The sequence below is a fragment of the Pteronotus mesoamericanus genome, unplaced genomic scaffold (assembly GCF_021234165.1).
Source record: "Pteronotus mesoamericanus isolate MK-2021 breed Mesoamerican mustached bat unplaced genomic scaffold, CSHL_Meso_final scaffold_118, whole genome shotgun sequence".
Classification (NCBI taxonomy): Eukaryota; Metazoa; Chordata; class Mammalia; order Chiroptera; family Mormoopidae; genus Pteronotus; species Pteronotus mesoamericanus.
Genome location: NW_026555301.1, coordinates 5,042,224 through 5,050,056, shown reverse-complemented (window position 1 = coordinate 5,050,056; position 7,833 = coordinate 5,042,224). Strand labels below are relative to the sequence as shown.

The window sequence follows — 7,833 nt, the reverse complement described above, 5'->3', positions numbered from 1 at the left end:
CACACTACCCCAGGAAAAGGAAGTTCCTACCTTCCTCCTACCAGTTTGTGGGCACTACCCTCAAGGAGAAACTGTTTGGATAAGCCCTGCCAAGTCCCAGATACCACTGCTAAGTGCAGTTCTGTAGGAGGAAGGAATAACAGCTAAGAATGGGAGACCTGCATTTCAAAGTGTGAGACCCTCAGAGGCTATTGTCCAGGAACAGGACAAAGAACTTTATCATGCAGGTTGGGCTGATAGCATCCCCAAAGGGGCTCTTTTGATCTATCCCCCTTACTACAGGGCAGCTAAGCTTGCTAATGCAAAGGGGATGACTGTTTGTACCCAACCTGAACCTGCAGCAAGCCCCTATGGGGGAACTAGGGTTGGAAACTCTGGCAGAGACTAAGGTCTGGCTTTGAATCAGGGCTACTTTCTCCTCAGTGAGTTCCTTACTGACTTCATGACCCTCAGGTGAAGAACCAATGAGCTCTATCTCAACAAGCCTGGGCTCATTCTACAGTCTCTGATCAAAAGGCTCAGAGGAAGACCAGGCAACCTCCTGGGTAGGCAGAGTGGCTGAGAGGGGGAGGCAAAACTCAGGGAGCTCTAAGCAGGAAGAAGCTGACCCTTTTACACAGATTGGCCCCTCACACACACACACAGGTCCAGTGGACACAGACACAAACAGTGAAGTGTGGGAGCTATAGACAGGTAGCCCAAGGCCAGTCACACATGATATCTGACAGCGAACTTTAACTGAACCCCACTCAAGTAGACTCAGAATGAACACATCCATTGTGGGCTTCAGATCTCACCAGAGATCACCTCAACTAGTCATGCAACTGGCACACCCAAAGGGGCATTCCTGCAGGCACTAGACCCTGCTGAGAACAACCCTGCCTCCAAGGGCAGCCCCTGCACAGTGTCTCATATATGATGGCCGAGGCTTACCCTTATAGTCTCCTATCCTGAAGGGTTAACTCTACCCACAAAATGCCAACAGCATTCAAAGCTCAACTACAACAAGAGATGCACATAACCCACAAGAAACACTCCTGGAGCATGGAGCTCAGGTAATCTGGAAGACTGTGCCACTGAGCTCAACAAGACACCTTCATCTTAAAACCATCAAAATAAGTATGGGAGACATAGCAGGTCTACCTAGCACACAGAGACCAATGGGGAGAAAAAGAAAAATGTCCAAAACAAAACAACAATAGAAATCCCCAGGAAAAGAATTAAATAGATGAAATGGAAGAAACCAAAATACTAGATGCAGAGTTTAAAATAATGGTTATAAGGATATTCAAGGACCTTAGGAGGAGAATGGATGATCTTGGTGAGAACTTAAACAAAGAGATAGTAAACATAAAAAAAAGACATAAAAGCCACAAAAAAGTCAGAAATTTAAAAGTACAATATCTGAAATGAATAATACACTGAAGGAATCAACAACAGCTTACATGAAGCAGAGGACTGAATCAGCAAATTAGGGGACAAGATAACAGTATCCACTCAAGGAGAACCTTAAAAAAAAGAGAGAGAATTAAGAGAAACAAGGAAAGCTTAAGGGTCCTATGATACAATATCAAGTGTAACAACATCTGCATTATAGAGGTACCAAAAGAAGAGAGTGAGCAAAGGATAGAGAACCTGTTTGAAGAAATAATAGCAGAAAAAGTCAAACAAATTCAGGAAGAATGGACAATCTCATTTCAATCAAGATGAACACACAGATACCCACACTGGGACACATCATAATTAAAATGGCAGAAGGTAAAGACAAAGAGAGGATCTTAAAGGGGGAGAGAGAGAGAGAGCGAGCGAGCGAGCCAGTTAGTTACCTAAAAGGGAGTTCCCATAGGGCTGTCAGCTGATTTCTCAACAGAAATATTTCAGCCTGAAGGGATTGGCATGAAGTATTCAAAGTGATGAAAAAAAGAACATGCAATCAAAACGACTTTACCTGGAAAGGCTTTCCTTTAAAATTAAAGGCAAAATAAAAATGTTCCCAAACAAAATAAAGCTAAAGGAGTTCATTACCACCAAACCAGTGTTGCAAGAAATGTTAAAGTGACTGCTTGAAGAAGAAAAAATAGGGAGAGTAACATAGATATAAAGTGAAAGACAAATACCATATGATCTCACCTATAAGCAGAACCTAACCAACAATACAAAGATGCAAGGAAAATATGACCAGCAACACTGAAAGGAAAAGAAATCAACAGAGACAAGAGGGAAGGGGGGGCAGGGAAAGGGAAGGGAAGGGGAAAGTCAAGGAACATATAGCAAGGACTCATGGACAAAACCAAAGGGGAAGAGCTGAGGGAGGGAAGGAGGGAGGGGCAAGGTAAAGTAGTGGGGGGGAGGCAGAGTCAAATGTATTTAAAAAGTAAATAAATTTTTAAAAAAATAGAAAAGAAGAAGAATAAAATGTGACCAGGTTGGAAAGGAGGAAGTAAAACAAAACCTGAAAGACTCCACCAAAAAAAAAAACTATTAGACCTAATAAGTGATTTAAGCAAAGTAATAGGATACAAATTAAAATTCAGAAATTGATGTCATGTTTACACACCAATAATAAACTATCAGAAAGAGAAACTAAGAAAAAAATCCCATTTACTGTTGCAACAACAAAAATAAGGTACTTAGGAATAAATTTAACCAATGAGGTAAAAGACCTGTACTCAGAAAACTACAGGACACTGAAGAAAGAAGTTGAGGAAGAAATAAATTAGTGGAAACATATATCATATTCATGAATTGGAAGAATTAACATCATTAAAATATCTGTGCTACCCAAAGCAATTTTTATTAAAATACCAATGACATTTCAAAGATATAGAATAAATTTTCCAAAAATTTATGTAGAACCAAAAAAGAGCCCAAATACCTTAGCATCCTTGAGAAAGAGAACAAATTTGGAAGGATTACAATACCCAATATCAAATTATACTATACGGCCACTGTAATCAAAACATCCTGGTACTGGCATAAGAAAGGGTATATAGATCAATGGAACAGAGCAGAGAACCCAGAAGTAAACCTATACATTTGTGGTCAGTTAGTATTTGAAAAGGAGGCAAGAGCATACAAGAAAGTAAAGACAATAAGGAGACTTTTTGTTTCCAGCTTGTCCACGTGGACCTGAGGAAGAGTAGCAGCTGTGAACTCGGTAGGTTACAGTTCCTGTGAATTGGTAAAGAGTCACTATGGAGACTAAGGACCAGAAGAAAACACGGAAAGAAAAACAGTGGGCCCAAAGCTGATAAGAAAAAGAAACGGCATCTGCAGGATCTCCAGCTTGGAGATAAAGATGACACCCAGAAGAGAAACCCCAAAGCTTTTTTATCCAGTCTGCTGTATGGATGGCTTGATCCTTTCACAGGACTCAGGATTTGAAGACAAAAAAGCATCATGTTTCAGTGATTGATCTAACTCCACTAGAGCCCCCTCTAATAGTGGTGGTGGTGATGAGGCCTCCAAAATTTGGAAAGAGCAACTTTTATTCGGTGCCTTATTTGGAACTTTACCAGGAAGAAGCTAATGGAGGTCAGAGGCCCTGCAACAATTGTGTCAGGTAAAAAGCACAGGCCCTTCATTATTGAATGTGGATGTGACATTAACATGATGATTGACCTGCATAAAACAACAGATTTGGTTCTGATGCTTATAGATGTCAGCTTCTGGTTTGAAAAGAAATATTTGAGTGTCTAAACATCTGTTAAGTACATGGCTTTCCTAAAATTATGGGTGTTCTCACTCACCTAGATTCCTTCAAGTATAATAAGCAACTGAAGAAGACAAAGGAGTGATTAAAGAATAGATTCTGGATGGAAGTCCACCCAAGTGCCAAGCTTTTCTACCTTTCTGGAATGGTACATGGAGAATATCAAAACCAAGAAATTTACAATCTATATAGTTTTATTACAGTTATGAAGTTTAGGCCTCTTACATGACAAACCTCTCATCCTTATATCCTGGCAGACAGGATGGAAGATTTGACAAAGCCAGAAGATATCTGAACAAATATCAAGTGTGACTGAAACTTATCTCTTTATGGTTATTTAAGAGGAGCACACTTGAAAAATAAAAGCCACATTCACGTGCTAGGTGTAGGGGATTTTGCTGTGAGTGACATCAGTTTACTACCAGATCCCTATGTCCTTCCTGAACAACAAAAGAATGAAAAGAAGTTGGTTTATGCACCTCTCTCTGGAGTTGATGGTGTGCTATATGACAAAGATGCTGTCTATGTTGACCTTGGTGGCAACCATGGCTTTCAGGAATCGGATGAGGCTAGGCTCACCCGTGAACTGGTCCGAAATCTCCTTTCCACCCATTCCACTACTGATGCCAAGATGGCTTTAAGTAGAGTGACACTTTTTTCTCATTCCAAACCACTGGGGTCAGAGGATGTAGCTAATCAACGGCTGTAGATGTCAAAAGAGAAAAAGCAGATGGATTTTAAAACTGGTTGAGTATGCTAGAAAGCCATTTTTGGAGGTGATGAAGATGAGTCTCGAGATAGTGATACTGAAGATGATGAAGAAATGTCTGAAGGAGAAAGCTTGAAAAATAGCTCTAGTAATGAAACGAAAGAGGAAGAAGATGCTGAAATGGCTGGTAAAGTGTATATGGCTGATAAGGTTGTCAAACAACTGAGACTTGAGGAGGTGGAAGAAGACACTGAGATACATTTGCCAGCATTTTATGACAGTGATGATGACCTCGAGAAGAGCTCAGAGGATGAAGAAGTAGAGGAAGCTCATGAAGGCAGTGAAGAAGAAGGTTCTTTTGCAGGAGAGAAGGATATTTTAGAATTTAAGTCTATAGAAAAAGGCAGTAAACCAAGTATTTTACAAAGTAATTGTCTAATTGACAGTTTGAATCTGGAGAAGACAACAAAAAAATAACCCTTGCTATTTCAGATTCAGGTCTTTGTACAGATGAAGAGGCATTTCCTCTCTCAGTACAGAGGAAAAGGATTCAGATAATGAAGAGGTTATTAGAAAAAAGTTTCCAAAGCTTTCTCAGGTGGTCAGTGGTCAGAAACTGGGGTCAGAGAACTTAAGTTGATGAGACCAGTGATGTAGAAGATTTACTCAAAGAGGAAGAAGATTACAAGGAAGAAAATATATATTGCACAGAAACATCAGGTGCCCTCAAGTGGAAAGAAGACCTTTCCATAAAGGTAGCTGAGGCCTTTCTGAGGCAGCAAAAAGCAACTCCAAATCTTCAAAAGCTTATTTATGGGACAGTGTCAGAGGATGATGAAGCAGAAGATACCAGGGAAGAGCTTGGAGGCTTGTTTCATGTCACCCAGCCTACCAGAGAGTGTAAGCACAAGGCTGACTCTTTTGACTGCTCCAAATTTCACTTGGAGATGCCCCATGATTGGGCTCTAGAGGAGGTTATGAACAGTATCGGAGATTGCTTTGTGCTGGGAAGCGGGAAGAGGATAAAGATGCAGCAAAAATCTTGGCAGAAGATGGTAAGTAAAGGGCTATGTTTTTCTGAGAAGGCTGCCATCTCTTTATTTTCTTCCACATATTTAATGATTAAAAATAATAATTGTGAAATGCGTTGGGAAGCACTGACAAGTGTGTTGGGTAATATTTTGGTTCTTTCTTCCACAGTGACCTTATTTTCTCCTCCTGGTTAAATGACTTATTACATATGGACAGTGAAGAAAAGTAGGAAATGTTTCATAAATTTTATTATGTATTTGTTAAATATAGATTAGAGCATGTGTGTGTGAGAAAAACATACTCAAATAGCATTTATATTTTTTCTTTTTAATGATAAATGTAGTATGCATTATAAAACACATAGAATAAAAACATAATATCACACTATATTCTCTGCCACCTATAAAAACCCTTCTGTTAAACATTTGAGTCATTTAAAATTTTTATATAGATATATATGTAATATTCTTAGTTATCATATTACATATAGTCAAATTTTTTTGAAGATTTTATGTTTATGATTTAAGTATTATAATAGTTTTATTGTTTGACATATAAAAAGTTTACTTTGCCTATATTATAAATAACTACACTGGACCACCTTGATATAACTCTTTTTCTTATTTTTCTTTATAAGTCTTGTTTATTCTATTACAGTTGTCTCAATTTTTACCCCTTTACCCCTCTTCACCCATCCCACTCCCACCCCTGGTTCCCACAGTCAATTTCCACTCTGTTGTCCATGTTCATGGGTCATTCATACATGTTCTTTGTCTAGTCCCTTCCCCTTCTTTCCACCATTGTCTTCTTTCCCCATCCCCTCTGGTCACTTTCAGTCTGCTCCATGTTTCTGTGCCTGTGGTTTATGATGTTTGTTAGTCTATTCTATTGAACAGAGTCCATTTATACATGAGATCATATGGTATTTGTCTTCCATCAACAGGCTTATTTCACTTAGCTTAATATTCTCCAGTTCCATCCATGTTGTCACAAAAGGTTGGAGTTCCAGCTCTCTCTCTTTTGTTCTCTCTTAAATGCAGATTGATTTTATTTATTTTTTAGATGTCAAAGTTAATTATAAAATATTAAAAAAGTTAAAACCATTCAAAAGTTCAGCAGTTAAACCAACGTGACATCAGCACATAAATAATCAAGTAGATCAATGAAATATAATGAGCATTCTGGAGACAAACGTATATATCTGTCTGACAATATAATATATGATTAAGTTGATATTTCAAATCAATGGGTAAAATAAGGCTTATTAAACAAATAAGGTGCATGGACCACTATTACTTGAAATAAAGCAAATAGAGAACCCTATTTCACACATTATACAAGAAATATTCAAGTGAGTTAAAAATCAGTATGTAGAATATAAGGAGTTTTAGAAGAAAATAGAAGTAATATTTTTCATGACCTGAAGTAAAATATTCAAACCCATAAGTTATAAAGTAAATATTTACAATATGAATATATTAAACATTTAACTATATAGTAATATACATATAGAAAAAGTTAAAGGACGAGAGAAAAAGGATGGCAGAGGAGTGAATGGGAGTCACGCTGACCTCCTCCAAGACCAAACTGGAATTGCAACTAAATAGTGGAGAAATTACCTGGCAAATAATGGAACGATAGAGGGAGAGGAGACTTGGAGCTGCAGAGAGACAGTGGATTCAACTCTCACACATCCCAATGGGTGAGAAGTGCGGTGGAGGCTTGTGAGGGTGGGCTGGATGCCCACAGGCACCAGCACCATAGGGACATTGAAATGGCCAGTTAGATCCCCCTGGAAGAACAGGGTCTAAATCATAAACAGGAACCCCTAGACTACAGCAGCTGAAATTAGGAAAACGCACAGACAAAACACAACCCCGAAAAGCTTAGGGGTGCTCTCTGCCAGAGACAGGTGGCTGGAGATGCAAAGAGACATTTAAAGGGCCAATGCAAAGATTTGCAGTGGCAGCCACCTTTCTTGATCTCTGGGTAGAGGTGGCAGGAGAGTGGGCTTGTGCCTGAGGAAAGACTGGCAAGAAAAATTTTGTGAAGAGAATATAGATGGTGGCCAGCAGAGCCCCGGTCATAACTCACCTCCCACTCTGCAGCTACCACCTCACCCAGGTATAAGAGAATCAATTAACCTGCCTTTGCATGCTCTGCGCACAGCTTGTAGGTATGTGGACTAGAGGCTGAGTGCAGACTGGCTGGAAGAAATAGAGGATCCCTGCAAGGGGACATGCAGCTGCCTAAAGACCCTTGAGGAGAGACTGGAGATAGAGGGGTTGGGGAAAAAAACTGGAGGATTATCTGAGATCCCCGAAGGACAGTCTCTCCCCATTCTGGAGTCCCTATTTGCGTGGGCAGGCCAGGCCCACAA

The 7,833-nt window shown here is 39.5% G+C and overlaps 1 pseudogene; it reads left to right on the top strand.

The window, feature by feature from the left end:
• Positions 1–3,194: 3,194 nt before the first annotated feature.
• LOC129081717 (ribosome biogenesis protein BMS1 homolog) lies at positions 3,195–5,484 on the top strand (annotated as a pseudogene).
• Positions 5,485–7,833: the final 2,349 nt, after the last annotated feature.